A 17861-nucleotide genomic window follows, 5' to 3' on the forward strand; every position below is an offset into this window, starting at 1 on the left:
CATTCCACAGTTGTATTTCTAAGATTCATCCAAATTGCTCTATGTAGCTGTACTTCATTTTCACAGCTATTTATGACTTCATTCAATAAACATTGATTAGGCCCCTGTAATATTCTATTAGGCGAATATATCACAATTTATTTGTTTAGTTTCCTATTGATGGATGTTTGGGTTTCTTTCTTTCTTCCTTCCTTTTTTTGCTTTTATGAACTTGCCACTGGGAACATTTTTGTACATGGCTTCTGACACACATGTGCAAGAATTTCTCGAGAGCACTGGTTTTCCAGCTGGGATGAATGATCTTTAGTGAGCTGAGAAATCAATTTCATAGATTCGGCCAGGATTTTAAAAAAATGAGACAGCAGTACCACCTGAATGCAGTCCATGTAGAAATAGTTAACTGTTACTTCATGAACTTTTGTGTCAGTTATGTTCATGTGTCCTGGGCTGGGGTGCGATGAGTTTTTCTTACTAAGGTTCTTCGAAAAGTTTGGAAGCCCTTGCTCCAGCGCGGTGCTTCTTGAACTATCTGTGGGTGAATTGAATGTAAATTTCCAATCTGTCACAGACTGATGCTTTTGTAAGACACCTCAAAAATGAATTACTTGGAAAATGAAATTTCTAAACATCTAAAGATGTACAAAATATAAACATCAATTTTAATTATTGCACTCAACAGACAAAGAATATTTCAGTAAATATTGTGTGGCAATTATTCACAATAGACAAAAGGGGGAAGCAACCCATGTGGGATGGATGGATAAACAAAGTGTGCTATGTAGATTCAATAGAATATTATTAATCTTAAAAGGGAAGGAAATTCTGACACAAGCTATCACCTGGATACACCTTGAGGACATCATTCTGAGTGAAATAATCAAGTCACAAAAGGACAAACACTATATGATTCCCCTCATATGAGGTACCTAGAATAGTCAAATTCCTAGAGACAGAAAGTAGAATGGTTTCCAGGAGTGGGGGACAGGGGAAGCGTGAAGTTCTTGTTTAATTGCTTTGAAATTTCAGTTTGGGAAGATGAAAAAAGTACTAGGGATGGATGGTGGTGATGGTTATGTAACAATGTGAATGTATAATGCTACTGAACTATACACTTAAAAATGGTTAAAATGGTCATATATATCTTTACCATGATTTTTTAAAGCCTATAAAAGTAAAACTATATATAGGGTAGCAGTGTCAAGCTGCTATAAAATCTTCTAAATGCTTACTTTCAACTTTTGCACTCGTCTTATGATGGCTTGTCACAAATGATTTACATACTAGAGTAGTAGCTTTGTTCCAGGGTATAATCCTATGAACAGGTAAACTGACATAAAGCTAGGCATATGTACACCTTTACAAGATAAGTCCTAGTTGTTTTCTAAAAAGGGAAATAACTTACACTACCACCAGCAGGTGTATTAAGAGGTTTCTGAAGCTTATAAAATATGAACAAAAGAGTTTTCTGTGCTCCTCATCCTTGCTGATACTTAGTATTGTCAGAATTCCTTATGTTTGCCAATCTGGTGGGTGTAAAATAGCATATCATTTTGGTCTTTATTTGCATTTCCCTGATTATTAATACATTTGAGCATCTTTTATATGTTTATTAATTAGTTGTGTTTTTTCTTTTTGAAATGACTTTTAAATTAATAAAAAATTAATTTTAGAGAGAGAAGGGAGAGAGAAACATCAATTTATTGTTCCACTTATTTATGCATTCATTAGTTGATTCCTATATGTACCCTGACCGGGGATTGAACCCGCAACCTTGGTGTATCAGGATGACGTTCTAACCAACTGAGCTACCTGGCCAGGTGAAATGCCTTGTTTAAGTCTTTTGCTCATTTTTCTATTGGGTTGCTGATATTTTTATTATTAATCAGTGGGAGTTTGTTGTTTAGTCAACCAATTTTTTAAAATATCTTTTTATTGATTTCAGAGAGGGAGAGGGATAGAGATAGAAATCAATGAGAGAGAATCATTGATTGGCTGCCTCCTGCACGCCCCCTACTGGGGGAGGGGGGTGGAGCTTGCAACCCGGGCATGTGCCCTTGGCCGGAATTGAACCTGGGACCCTTCAGTCCTCAGGTCGACGCTCTATCCACTGAGCAAAACCAGCTAGGGCTAGTCAACAAATATTTATTGAGCACTTGCTATGTAAACTGACATAAAGCTAGGCACATGTACACCTTTACAGGATAAGTAGTCTATATGTTGGGAACACAGCAGTGAATAGACCAAATTCCTGGTCTCATTTCAGAGTTTATAAGGGGAAGACAGGCAATCAAATAATTACTTACATATATAGCGTGTATGGTTATGATAAGTGTTATAGCTACAGTTAAGGCAAGAAAGGGCAATCGGCAGGGCAGGGAGTGGTGGTGAGCTTGCAATTTTTAAACAGTGATCAGGGAAGGTTTTATTAAAAACATGACATTTGAGCAAAGGTTCTGAAGGAGACAAGGAAATGAGTATGCAGACAGCTGAAGGAAAAGTATCTTATATATTCATTTGTCAGTTATGTGCATTATAGACATTCCCTCCCACTTTGTGGCTTGCCTTCTCACTTTCTTTAAGGCATATTTTGATGGAAGAAGTTCTTATTCTTAATATAGTCTAATATATCAGTCTTTTATTTTATGTTAGTACATTTTACCTTGTGTACAGAATCATTCTCTCTCCTGATGCCATCAAGAAAATTCTATATTTTCTTCTAAAATTTTAAAAGTGTTACCTTGTACATTTTGCTTTCAGTTCACACAGAATTTACTTTTTGGATATTGTTTTCTCCTATACAAATAACAAATTGTGGGTGCCATTTATTGGGTAGTCTATCCTTTTTCTGGGGATTTGCTTTGCCATCTCTGTCATAAATCAGGTTTCCATATTACTCTAGGTCTGCATTGGGATATTCTATTCAATTCCATTGGTCAATTTGTCTGTCCCTGTACCTATGCCACACTATACTGTTTATTTTGGTTTTATATTATGTTTTTATATAAAATAGAAGGTCCTTCCATCTTATTCCCCCTTTTCAGGAATATATTGGCTATTCTTAGGACTCTACCCCTCCATATAAATTTTAGAATTAGCTTGTCAAGTTACTTGAAATAGTCTCTTGAGATATATGGACCTGGGTTGATTGTATACTTCAGTTTGAAGAGAATTGGCATTATTGTCATATTATGACTTTTTATGCACAAACGTGGCTCATCTCTCGCATTTACTTAAATCTTATGTAATGTCTTTCAATAAAGTTAACTTTTTTCTTTATAAAGGTCTTTCACACCTTACATCATGTTTTCCCAGAAGTATCTTAATTTCGGTTGCTATTATAATTGGCATCTTTAAAAAATATGCTTTCTAACTATGTACTGGTGGAGTATAGAAATGCAATCAATTAATATTATCCACCCACCTTGTTAAAATTTAAAAAATTAATTCCAGCAATTTATCTATATTTTGTGTTTTCTAAGTAAACAATTATATTATCTATAATGATGTCAGTCTTGTTTCTCTTTCCAAAACTTAGACTTTTTTCCCTTTTCATATTGCACTGGGTGGGACCTCAATGCTGGAAAGAAGAAATGATGTGGACATTTTCGTCTTCTTCCTGAATTTGAAATTGGTGCTTCAAACATTTCACCTTGAAAAATTATTTGGTAAAAACACTTTACCAGGTAAGAAATATCATTATGAATTAGAGGTAATTTTTTCTACAATTATTTAGTAATCATAGTTTTTCTCCTTTATCCATTAATGTGGTGAATTACATTAATAGATTTTTCTAATGTTAAATCACTCCTGCATTCCAAGGATCACCCCAACTTGATCATGATGCAATATAATTTTTATACAATGAATTCGATTTCTAGGATTTTTGCATTTCAGTGATTGGCCTCTAATTTTCTTGACTGTTTTAATTTCTTTATAGTCCTCTAACAGATTTGTCATTGTGGCTGAGCACAGGGGAATTATGTCCAATTCAGAGACAATTCTGAATTATATCGTGGCCTTCCCTTCTGACATCAATGCACGGATGCCTGAGTACCAACCATAGCACAGGCCCCTGGAGGTCAACGATAGACCTGAAGAAGCCAAGCCCCAGGAGGCCTGGCTGGTTCCCTTTCTCCCACTGAAAACTCACGTTGTCTAAGAAACTCTTCTAGTTACCAGCCTGTGATCTACTTTTAGGGTAGAGACCACATCTTTTTGTCTCTCTATCCCCAGGGTCCAGCCTACCACCTGCACAGAGTAGTGGCTCATAGGCATTTGTGAAACTGAGTTTACCCAATCCAATTGTGAGCTCTTCTTGGCTCAGTGGACCCTGATTTTAAAAATTGATCCTTCAAAATGTCTTGAGCCTTTTATTGAATGCATTACATGCATATGCTCCATCTTACAAGATAGACAATAGGTTGTTTTGCAGATAAGAATTGTGTCTGTGCAGAAATTTCTTTTGACTTTCCAATGGTAGAGCCTGCCCTACACTAGCCCAAAGTCCCTTCAGAATCTTATCCCAACTGTGTTTTCATCCACCCTCTTCCTCACACGTTGGAAGCTCTAGATCGGCCTCACTCTTTAAGGTTCCAGGTGAGCCATGCGTCTTTGCACTTTATGCCACACCTTTGAACATGCTGGTACCTTTTCCTAGCATGTCCTCCCCTAACCCCTCTTATTCTCATGAGCTCCTTCTGTTTTTCACATGTACTCAAATCCTTGGTGAAGCCTCTCTCTGCTCTCCTCCTTCCCTTCCTCACCCCTCGGAGTCAGTCTTTCATCCTCTGCGCTCTTCAGGGGTTGTACACATGCTTTAAAGAAACAAAACCTTTTTTTTTTAAAAAAAATCCCGAAATGCTTCAGTGTATATTTCCTCATGTCAGATGTTCTCTTACAGAGCTACTATACACATGTCAAAATCAGGATATTTAAGCATGGGTACAAACACATTTTCTAACCCACATTTCATTTTTAAATTTCATCCATTATCCCTTTCTTTAACTTTATCGTAACAATTGTCACACTATTTTATAGATATTTGTTCACAGTTCTCTGCCTCCTCTATGCTTGTATGCAAACAATAGCCCCAAGAGTCTGGTCTTGTATCCTTGATCCTTGATTTCAGTCAGGAGCCTTGCAAGTAAGTTTTGTCTTCTGTGTATATGTGTTTAATTAATTAACACAGTTATGTAGCTTGTCTTCAGTTCCTCTAGTCTTCCCGGATGGCCCTCCCCTCCTTCTCCAGGATCCTGTCCTCCCTCGTTCTGTGGACCCATGCCCTCGTTCTTTCTCTTATACTAACTTTCTTTCGTATAAATGAGCCTTCATTTATACGAAGCAGTGAATGACTCATGGTGGCTCGCAGTGCCCCTCTTCCCAGGAGTAGATACTGAGAGATACTGAAAATGAATATTACACCTCTCCTGTCCTCAAGGGCCTCCATTTCTTGTGTCCTGTGTATTTTTGTTTTTCCCCCAAAGGCCGGCACCGTGCCTTGCCCACAGTCTGTGCGTGAGGGCCGCTGGTTCGGTGAATGAGTACAAGTGTGAAAAGGTGGCCCCTGAGATGAAGAGCCCAGGGTTCGACCACTCTCCAGTCAGGCCACTTGGCCACATAATCAATGGCTGGACTCATGTTCCCAAGCAGGGGTATTAGATGACTTCCTTTTCGCTTATTTAAAGCCAACAGGCCCTTCTGAGAAGCATGTCAGACTATACACTTGGGCTGCCCCTTTATGAGGGGAAAAATCACTAGGAGACCAAGGAGAGAAATTGAAAAAGGACTGAAATACACCTCGCGGGGGTCATCACTATTTTAAAATGTTTGACTTTGTAACTGGAGTCATTTATCCCTTAAATGCTTGGAGCACCATGGGGAGAAAAGGCTACAGAACTGTAGACCGATTCCTTGCCCTCAGTAAGCTTATAATTTATGCCATGTGCCTTCTTTAGCTGCTTGCTTGCCCTCAGTGTCCCATTTTTTGTAGTGCTTTTCTATTTTTCTCATGGCTCTTATGCTTATTTAATTGTGCCGTCGATGCTCACCCTTGGTGGAACACCAGCAAAAGTGTGGCAACGGAAGACACTTGAACTTGGGTCCCAGAGGGCTTATAATCCCAGCTCGCCCAGGAGTCTACGCGTTTCCACCTCTGTTGCTTTTTGATTTTTCCTTGGTGTTCAGTGCATTCAAAGAAGGAGCCACCCTTCACCTGCTCCTTCCTAATCCCTAAGTGCTAGACTCTTCCCAAGCCCACGTTTTGAACCTTGGGCCTCCTTCTCACCTGTCCCCTCGTCCTCAGGGAGGCACATCACAACAGGTTGGGCCACCTGGTTTGACAGAAACTCTGAGCCTCTACCCTTTTCTGGCAACACGGCCCAGGCACTCCTAAGGCATTTCCAGGGGCTCCTCAAAAAGCACACACAGGAGAAGATGATTCCAGTAGCTGAGAGGCCCAAACTCTGCCCAAATGTCAGCTCCCTCTGCCTGCAGCCATGGGGAACCCCTCGCGTGCTGGCAGTTAATCCTGTGACGGCTGGTTTGGGATAAATAAGCCTGGGTCACCCTGCAGGGCTCCAGGGGAGAGGCTGGGAGGGGCTGCCCTGTCCCTCCGATGGTTCTGCCGGTGGGATTGGTTTCTTGGGGATAATTAATGCTCTTCTGCCAGGTCCCCAAATCAAACCCAGCCGGGCTGATGTTATGACACCTAGTGATATTTGTTGACACCGTTTTTTCCTCCTCAAATTGCCATCCTCTTCCTGAGGTGAGGGGAGGAGGGAGCCGGCGTGTGGAAGCAGTAAGAGGAAGGCAGCAGGGAAAAACAGGTCACATCTCGCTCTCCCGTCGCCCAGAGCCCGGCTGCTCCCCACTGGGTTTTGTCCCGTCCCTCTGGGGTTTTGGCCACCTCCCCTTGGGAGATCATTTTTCACAGCAAGTCCACTTGTCCCTGACTTTCGGCTTTTAACACTCTTAATTCCAGCCCTTGCTACACTTTTACATGCACATTAAATAGCCCCTCTTTCTCTTTGAGTCTTTTCACCTTGCTGGCGTTTGTAGATGGAATGATCCTCCTTGATTTATGTTAGCCAAGCTGTGCCTAATTATTTCTTCATCTTTACTCATGGATTCTTCCATCCCTTAATCACTCTTGTTTTCCCCTAAACTGTCACTTTCTCTACATTTATCTGGTAATGAGGCAGCCACTGCCATGTCCAGTTCCTGTTCTGGGGACTCAGAGTCTGAAGAGGGCAGTTATGTGCTCAGGACCCGCTCCTGCCCCTTTGCATTATGAATCAGCTTGTCTCTGATTGTTCAGCACTTAACACTTCCATAATTTCAGCCACGGTGTTTATTGATAGCTTCCCTATCTATCTCTCAAGGATTGATCTTGATCTATGAATGTATTTATTCGCAGTGGCTTCTGTGAAGGCTCTACACCAGCTTCAATTTTAGATGCCTTTCTGAATCTCCCGTTGTGTGTGTGAGTTCAAGAGTAGACATTGTGAGGTGGAAGGGGGGACTCTGCGCCTGGTTTCATACAGCCTGGGTTCAAATCCTGGCCTTTCCCGTCTCCCTTCCTAGCTGAGTGACCTTGGGCAAGTCAACCTCTGAAAGCCCCACTTCCCGGATCCATCAGATGGAAATGCTATTGCCCTCCCTGCAGCGTTGTTATAAGGATGAGATGAAATGATGCATATGAGCCCAGTTCATATATATTTCCTTCAATTCATGCACTTGGCTCCTTTTCCAGGTGATTCCCAGACTTTCGGAATTTATAGGCTAGGAAAATCTCAAAATGTATTTTGATGCGCATAAGTTGCCAACTTTTTATTTTGCCAATTTTCAGTTTTGCCAAGTAAGAACAGTATAAAAAAATAACACAACTAACCACCATCTATTTTCGCTAAATGTTCATAAAAGAATACTTGAAAACAAAAAATTAAAAAGGGTATCATTTATGAGTTAAAAATGCAATACATTTAGCTTTAAGAAAACCTCCCTGTATTGTGATAACTTGGTTCACACATCAGCGACAATCTAGAAGGGCTTTTCAGATTAGCATCTCGTTATAGACATCTGGTCCTGAGGTGGGGAGGGGTCAGCGGGAGGATGAGGGAGCAGCACATTTTCCGTGTTTAGTTTGAAGAACTGCTGAGGTGTGATTGCTGAGTCCAGGGACCTTGGGATGATTAGACTCAGAGACAAGAGCAAATGTGAGAGGTTGATGTGCACAGTATAAAATATGTGGAGAGAGCAGAGGTAGAACATTCCATGTCTGAGTTCCAGGTAAAATAATGGCTGTACTTGCATTTTTTTTAAAGACACAAGCAAAATAATAAAAATAAAATAAAGACACAAGCAAACAATCAAAACTTGCCACATTCTAAGCTGAAGGGATTTGGGTTCGTGATGATTTCACGCTGACCCTCTTCAGAATCACTTGTGGTTTTTCTAACACCACTCCTCCCACGAGTCTACTTTGGGGTGGAAACATCCCTATCTGGTCTAAGGGCAGAGGTGAATTGTTTTCGAGAAGTTTGAGCTAACTCAGCTCAGCTGGTTTTGCTCAGGGGAGTGTGGAAAAATCCTCGTTTCTTTCCAGGAGAAAAAAACTACATGTGCACACACAGACACACACATCATGTGGGGTCTTTTAAAGTCCGGTTAATTCATACCTGGATAGGGAACCTCGCTCCGATAGGAAATCCTGGCAGACAACAGTTGAGCTGCGGTGACGGATCTGATGTCAGGAAGCAGGCAGGGGGCAGGCCTAGGCCCTCTGTGTTCACGTGGGACCGCGCTGTCCCTGTGCTAGGGAGCTGCTCCTGAGCTCCAAGTACTGCTGACTCTGCAGAACAAACAGCACAGCCTCTTCCTCTGCACTGAGTACTCGGCAAAGGGCCTCAATTGTACAGGGGTGGGCAAAAGTAGGTTTACAGTTGTTCATATGGAAAGAGACATGCAGGTTAGGATTATTACAGTGGCTTTATTAACTTAAAGAATGTCACAATGGCACAGAACCCTTAGGTACAGGCTCATCTTGTAAGGGCTCAAACTGCCAGCCTTCATTATTCACACATTCTTGTAGTCTTTGAGAATCAGTAAACAAAGCTGAATTTGAGTGACCTACCTGGGTTAGCCCCATGGCCTCCTGAGCTGGTTCAATTCAAACCTATTTTTGCTCACTGCTGTATTGTCTAACCCGCTCTTAACCCTTTGAGCTACGCGTTATTAGAAGGCCCATTTTATAGATGAGAAAACTGAGGTTTAGTTGTTCAAAGTCGCATGAGAACCCATCAGTGGTAGAGCTGGGATATAAGTGCAGGTCTTTCTGACCAGTGTTTCAACTACTAGAATGTTTAGCTCCTAAATCTCAGGTCTGACATGAGTGGGAAATGGGCTTGAACTATCCATTTTGAGGTGACACTTGGAAAAAGAGACATTGCCCCTCACCCCCTAAAACACACAAACTTTTTTTAAAAAATTATTTTATTTATTTATTTTTTAAATTATTTATTGATTAAGGTATTACATATGTCTCCTTTCCCCCCATTGCCCCCACCGCAGCACATGCCCTCACCCCCCTTAACACACACACTTTTTAAACTCTCGGAAGCACTCCTAAAACAGGTAGCATTTCTCCCCTTTCTTTAAAAAGGCTACCTAGGAAGCTTTCTGGAGAATCATTTAGCAATATTTATCAAACGCCTAAAAATGTTTATGCTCTTTGACCTGCAAATTGCCCTATGAATTTACCCAGTAGCCAGTATGGTCCAGGCTTCTCCAACCTGCAGGTACAAAGAGCTGTGCTCTCAGGGGAGCCCTGGCCCCCCTCCCTTCCCCCTTTCTTGTCTTCCTTCAAAACACTCACCTTTGGGTGAAATGACAGGATGTAACTGTCATAGAAGGTAAGTCCCATGATACCAGGGACTGTTTCTCTCCAGTGACTAAAACAGCATCTGACTCATGGAAGGCCTTCAACAAAGGTTCATGAAGGAACAAATGCGCTTATGTTACATAAAAGCCTCAGATCCCCAAACTCTGCCAGACGGGCAGCAGGTGTAGTCTTTTTCGGATGCCCCACTCTCCCCCACAGGGCTCAGGCTCCCTGGGAGTTTCCATAAATTGGTCCTGGTCATCACTCACCATTACTGCCAGCAGGTGGAGGGGGACCCTCAGGCATGTTCCTTGAGACCAGAGTCCACAAACCTTGGTCTCCCTGACAGCCTCCAAGGAGCTGCTCCTGTGTGTCACCTGCATCTGCACCTGCACTTGCACCCCTGACCCCAAATGCTGCCTCCTCTTTGAGGTATCATGTTGCTGCTGGTCGTGCCAGGATTTGGGACTCACCCCCTGGCCAGGCAATTTCAGGCCAGCAGCCAACCCTAAGTGGCCTTGGCATAAACTGCTACCCATTTGCACAAGTAATATGGTACCTCCACTTTGGCCAAGTTCTGTAGCAAAGTTACCTGGGACCCAACATATTCCAGCCCCTCCCTTGCACCCCAACAAACAGACATGTTACAGGGACCTCCGTTCTCAGGGTGACTGGATATGGCGGGTCCATCCTTTGTGTCTACCTTCTCTCCAAGCCCAGGCCGGGCAGAGTGAGCCTGAGGGATTCCCGTCTCTTGTCTGGCAGTGAGGAGTGGGAGGGGCCCATATCAGAATCAGAATCAGAATCAGAATCGGAATCTCTGGTTGGCAAAGGGTGAGTGAGACGGGCAGAGGAGGCCCGCCTCCTTCCCTGAGAACCCTGCCTAGAGTGAGCACATCCTTGCTGCCTACTCTGCTCTCCACGCTGTCCTCGGGGCTTTGTTTTTGCATCTGGGACCTGGTTTTGTTGTTTTCTTTTGAGGTATAATTTACATACAATAAAATGCACCCGTTTCAAGTGCACAGTTCAAAGAGTTTAGTGTATAAACCCATGTACTCACTACTACATTTAAGATATAGAGCATTTCCATCATTCCAGAAGTTCCCTTGAGCCCCTTGGTAGGAATCTCCCCCACTCATCTCACCCCACCGTGGGCACTGATTTGTTTTCTGTCCATGTTGATTAATTATATGTGTTCTGGATTTTCATATAAGCAGAATTTTGAATGTACTCTTTTGTGTCTGACTTCTTTCACTCGGCATATTTTTAGATGCTTCTATGTTTTACACATATGAATAGTTCACTTCTTTTAATTGCTGAGTAGTATTCCATTGGTCTGGCTATACCACTATTATTTATACATTCACCTGTTGGTAGACATTTGGATTGTCCCAGTTTTGAGCTTTCTTATATAAATCTGCTATGCACATTTAGTACTGGTGTTTTGGTGGACATAATTTTATTTCTCTTGGGTAAACATCTAGGATTGGAATTGCCAGTCATATGGAAAGTGTATATTTAACATTATAGAAACTGCTAACCTATTTTCCAAAGTGGCTAGACAGAGAGAGATTTGGTCTAAAGCCTTTTACTGGCCTTGTCTAAGTTCCATTTTCTGCCTTTTAAAACTCAAATGAAATCATCAGATAAGTATATCCAATCATATATTCTCGAGGATGTTCATTGCAGTAGTTTTTAGAAATTAAAAAAAAAAAACTGGAAGGGATCCAACTGTCAAAATTTAGTAGACTTCTATTCTTGGACTGGGGCAAGAAAGTAGAGAAGTGCTCAAAGGAACAAACAAAAACGAAACCCCCTAATGATAGGAATGTGTCAGAGCAAGGCAGGAGCCAAATGAAAGGGTTCCCAGTGGCTAAAAGTGGAACAATCTGAGGAATAAAATGAAACAGTGCTGGATTATAACCCAAAGTATAAAATAAATGTCCACAAGTCCATACTGATATGATTTAATAAATAAATAAGTAGAGAAAATACAAGTCTCCCAAGCAGAAACATCTATATATATAAAAGCCTAAGCAACTGTTATGGTGGAATGATTGGAATGACGAAAACGACTGGTAAAACCCAAGGAAATTTGAATAAAGTATGGACTTTATTAATAATAATGTTAATAATAATGTATCAATATACATTCATAAGTTGTAACAAATGTACCATCCTAATGTAAGATGTTAATAATAGGAGAACTATTATGTAGTTGGGTGTGAGGTTTATGGGAACTCTGTACTAAAGTCACAATTTTTCTATAAACCTAAAATTGTTCAAATATAAAAAAGTTTATTTAACACTCCCCCAAATAGTGAACTGCCTAAATAAATTATATTAGCTTCATAAAATGGAGTATACTACAGCCTTTGAAGTGGATGCATTAGACATTTATTTGTGGCTATAGAAAGATGTATTGAAAATATTGTTAGAGTGAAATAAGTCAGTAACAGAATAGTATGCATGCCACAATCCCATTTTAAAAATATTCATATGGGAAAAGTATAGAGGATTAAATCAACATGTTAAGACAGGTTGTCTCTAGGTGGTAGTATTTCTGTTTCGTGTATTTTTCTTTTTTGCTTACTTCTACTTCTCATTTGCCTATGATGGCTCTGTATAAAAATACAATTGTGATAGACAGAACTCTAAGATGACCGCCAATGACCCTTGTATACTTCTGTCTCCTTGAGTGTGGATGGGACATGTGAATTTGATGGCCGTCACTCCTTTGATAGATTACATTGTATGGCAAAGATGAAGGAATTTTTGCAGATGTAATTCAAGTTCCTAATCAGCTGACTTTGAGATTTTCCTGGGTGGGCCTGACCTATGCAGGTGAATTCTTTAAAAGAAGGCTTAGACCTTTTCTGAAATCAAGGAAGATCCTGCTGTCCTTGAAGAAGCAAGCTGCAAGGAAGTGAATTCTGCCAACAACCATGAAAGCTTGGATGAGGTCTCTGAGCCTCCAATGAGACCCCAGGCCTGGCTGCCATTGCATTGTAGCCTTGTGAGAGAGACCGTGAGCAGAGGACCCAGCTAAGCCATGCCGCCTCCAACTCATGGGAACTTCGAGATCATAAATGGGTGTTGTCTATGCCACTAAATTCGTGATGATTTGTCATGCACCAATAGGAAACTAATAGAGATGATAAAAATCCAACAGTAATGAAGGAAAAGGGACAGTAGGACAAATAGCATGAGAGAGCTTTATTTCCAAACGAACACAATGCCATTCTTATCCAGCATCTTGTGACCATTTGCTGGGCTCTTACCCCTTACCATATTCATGGCTCCTAACTTCAAAGTCTTTCAAACAAGGTAGGTAATGTTGTTTGTATTTTATGCCAATGGACTAATCATACCAAACGCTATGGTAAGAGGACAAATACTCATAAACTATATGTAGCTGTCATCCAGTAAAAATAGGATGTCATCCTGAAAAATGGGAAATAACTCAGTTGTAAAAGATAAAGGCAGAGAAAGCTATTAGAAAGGCTGCTCCCCCCCACCCCTCACCATGGGAAAAACATCTCTATTTTTGATCATCTTATTAATATAATTTAAATAAATCTCTATTTTAATAATTGTATACTATTTTTATAGTAATATGTAATCATTTTTTTTTTAAAATCTAACAATACAGACAAAACAGAAGGACACCCTTCTGGGAAAGGCAGTTTTCAGATTAAGAAACCATTGAGAGGAGGATGTGTGGGGAGGAACTAGTTCAAGTCCCTGCACTGGTGCTGGGAACCTGTGTCCCAGGGAGCCCGCATAAAAGCTGCCATCGCTGCCATCATTATTGAACAAGCCTTTTAATGTCCCAAATGCAGTTTTGTTTGGTAAACGCCTGGAGGGAAGAGATGATCATTTGAGAGAAATGCAATGAGAAGCCAGTTGTCCAGAAGGCGACGTCCACATGGGCTCCCCCTTGTTCAGGGCAGGCTTGTCCTGTGACGCAGGCAGGCCATCGGGCTGGTCCACGCTGGGAGGATGCGTCCTAGGAGTCATCAAGACTGCTCGAGTGTCCTTTTGACTTTAGAAGGAGCAAAGAGGAAGCTGCCTTTGAGGTGTGATTTTTAAAGTTAGGGTCATAATAACTCTCTGGGTCCAAAATTATTTTAATTACTACCTTTCACTGTGCTCTAAATTTGCCATTAAAGATCCATTTGGGGGGATTTTGAAGGTTTTTCTGTCTTCAATTATAGGGAGGCTAAGCTTCAGCAAAGATCAGATAGAACCAGTAGATAGTAAGAGAATAATGAAAGGTGGAAAGAAAGAGAAGGGCCAAATTCTTGATAAAGGTGGTGGAGGGACAGTCTCTGCCTCTTTCAAACTGCCCAGTATTCAATGGCATGTGCCATTTTTTTTCTTTCTACCAAAGGACATTTATGTTGTTAGCAGTTTTTTTAGTTTTACAAACAGTGCTGTGGTGAACAGTATTGTAATCGCAACCTTTTGTACATGGGTATTTCCTTAGGATAGAAACCTAGAAGAGAAATTGTTGGGTCAAAAAGTGTATGTAGTTTATATTTTGGTAGATGCTGTCAAGACAACCCAAAAATTAGTGCCATTACATTTCTACCAACAATGTGAGACTAACCCTTCCCCTATCTTTGCCCACGCTGGATATTATTAATCTTGAAAATCTTAACCATCTGGTGGTTGAACAGTGATATATTCTTGTTTCAATTTGTATTTTTTGATTGATAGTGAGATTGAGCAACAGGCTTTTTTTTTTCTTTTCAGTTCCTGCTCTCAACCTCTTAGCAATAGTTGATAGTCTCTCCCTAAAATCCTCCCTTTCCTTGGCTTCATCCTGGCCTTGGTTCTACACCTCTGGCCACTCTGCCAGCCTCCATCCCTGCCTCCTCCTTCTCCACCTGGCTTTCAATAGTGATGTTACTCAATGCTTGGTCTTAGTCATGTCTCTCCACCTCCCCCAAACAGCTCTTTCAATCTACATTCTCTCCCCAGACAATCCCATTGGTATTATCTATATACCAATGACTCTCACTCTTCATCCTCTCCCTCTCCTCTTGCTCTAGACCTGTCCACCTCTCCATTGGATGCCTCAAGAGCATGTTAAACTCACCATTCCAAAGCTGAACGCAAGAGCGTCTTCCTTCAGACTAGTCCTTCTTTAGGATTCTCAATCCAGGGACTGTCTCACCAACCTCTGGTTGCCCAAGAACCTGAGGACTCATCCTCGATGGTTTCCTTACCCTGATTCCAATATCCACTTCATTTCAAGTCCTATTGACTCTGTGTTCTAAGTATTTCTGGAAAGTGCCCATTCTTTTCCCATCTCCACCAGCCCCATCTTCCCAGAACTTTGGCAGTGGCTTCCTCACTGGCCAACCTGTTCTCTACAATTCAACCAACGTGATTTTCAAAAATCAAATCTGATCATGTTATTTCCCTACGAAAAGATACAGCCACAAATCTGTTAAACACAGAATTGTTCATAATTGTGAAAAGAAAGGAAGAAAAAAGGGAGAAAGGATAACTTAAATATATAACAATAACAGATTAATTAAGCACATTTTAGTTCATCCATTTGATGGGACAACATGTAGTTATAAAAAACAAGTGTAGTCCTAGGAAATATTAAGGATCAGATAATTGCTATTATTTAAAAATTTAGAGCAATAGTGTCAATATTATTATGCGAGCCTCATATGTAATTAAAAATTTTCTAGTAACCACATAAAAAAGTAAGAAACAGGTGAAATTAATTTTAGTGATATATTTTATTTAATCCAATATATAAAAAGTATCATTCCAACATGTAATCATATAAAAATTATAAATGTGATATTTTGTTATTTTTTCAAACTAAGTCTTTGAACTCCACTGTGTATTTTACACTTATAGCACATCTCAATTCAGATGCTAAATTTTTATCAGAAATACTGATATCTGAAGAGTTAGGTTTCATGACATTTACAGTTGAAAGGTAGATTCACATATCCATGTTGTTCCAAATATGCTTAAGCTTTCCAGTAATTGAATCGAGGATCAGTTTTTAAATTTAAATGTAAGTTAAATTAAATTAGACATTTATTTTTTTATATTTTTAGTCCTCACCTGAGGATATTTTTCCATTGATATTTAGAAAGTGGAAGAGAGAGGGAAAGACAGAGAGAAATATCGATGTGAGAGAAACACATCGATTGGTTGCCTCCTGAACGCACCCCGACTCGGGCCCAGGCTGGGGAGGAGCCTGCAACCAAGGTACATGCCCTTGATCAGAATCGAACCCAGGACCCTTCAGCCAGTAGGCCAATGCCAACGCTCTATCCACGAGCCAAATCGGCTAGGGCTAAATTAGAAATTTAGATAATCAGTTGCATTTACCATATTTCAAATATTCAATTGCTGCACATGGCTAGTGGCTACCGTATTGGATAATGCAGTTCTAAAGGAAGGTAAAGATTGCAAGTTCCCTAATTCATTTATAAACTTACAAACTTTATTATAAAAATCCTTCAAAGGATAAAAATAGCCCAACCTCTCTTGGGAATAAATGCTAAATAAAATATCAGCAAATTAAGTCAAATGATATTTAGAAACAATCATAACCAAATAGGTTATATTGAAGGATAGCAAGAGTGGTCCTTCCTTAGCCTTCCTATTAACATAAAAGTCCCATTTACAATTGGCATAAAAATAAAATACAAATAAACTTAGCAAAAATGGATATTTATGAAGAAGCTATAAAACCTTCCTAAAGGACATAAAGAAAACTTTAAAAATGGGGAAGCACATGCCGTGATCCTGGAAGTGAAGACTAAATACTGGTAAAGATGTGTGGTCTTCTAAAATTAATCTATAATTGCCCTGGCCTGTGTGGATCAGTTGGTTAAGTGTTGTTCCTTGCACTGAAAGGTCACAGACTTGATTCCCGGTCAGGTCACATGCCTAGGTTTCGGGCTCAATCCCCAATTGGAGTAAATACATGCAGGAGGCAGCTGATCAATGTTTTTCTTTCTCTCTTTCTCGCTCTCTCTCTCCCCTCCTCTCTCTAAAATCAATAAGAACATATAAAAAATAAAATAAAATAAATCTATAATTTTAATGTAATACCAATCAAAATCCCAAGAAAGAACATTTGTTACAGGGGGAGGGGACTAGTTAAACTAATCCTAAAATTTATTTAGAAGAATAAACAAATGGAAAATAGCCAAGAAAATTATGAAGAAAAAAATTACTTGTTCTACCTGCTATAAAAACTACCTATAAAACTTTAGTGATTAAAAACACTGTGGTTCTGATACAGAAAAAAAACCAGATAATGGAGATAGACCCCTAGACCTAGGGGAACTTATATAGTAAAGTTAGTATTTCAATGTAGTGGGAGAATGTATTGATTATTTAATAAAAGTTATTGGTATCACTGAATATCCTTAGGGGAAAAAGCAAAGTTATCTCAATCCAACCCAAAAATAAATTCCAGATAATTAAAAGGTTTGGAAATTAACAAAACAAAATACTGGAACATTCACAAAGATAAAACTGAAGTACATTTTAAAATAATTTTGGGGGCGGGGAGGGCCTTTGGTAATATGATAATAAGCCACAAGTCATGGAGGAAATGATTGACAGGTTTGACTATTTTGGCAGACATTACTGGTTATCAATGAGATGTAAATAAAAATCTGCTGGGCACTACTGGGAAAGATTTTCCTTCCTGGTGAGATAACAGATCTGTGAGCTGAAAAAAAAGTCCCCATCCTTTTTCTTCTAGATTGGAGTATGACGATGTAATATTTGAAGGTGTAGCAGCCATCTCATCTTACAAGGGGAGACACTGCCAACACATTGTAGATGGGAACTCTGAAAGGTGTAGAGACTGGTGACATCTCTGAACCACCAAACCAGTTCTGAGACCACATACCTCTGGATTTCAGGTTAATTACATTGTTAATATTTTATGATTTAAGCCCCTGCTACTTGACTTTCTTTTCCTAGG

Source organism: Myotis lucifugus, unplaced genomic scaffold (genome assembly GCF_000147115.1).
Source record: "Myotis lucifugus unplaced genomic scaffold, Myoluc2.0 scaffold_97, whole genome shotgun sequence".
In the NCBI taxonomy this organism is placed as follows: Eukaryota; Metazoa; Chordata; class Mammalia; order Chiroptera; family Vespertilionidae; genus Myotis; species Myotis lucifugus.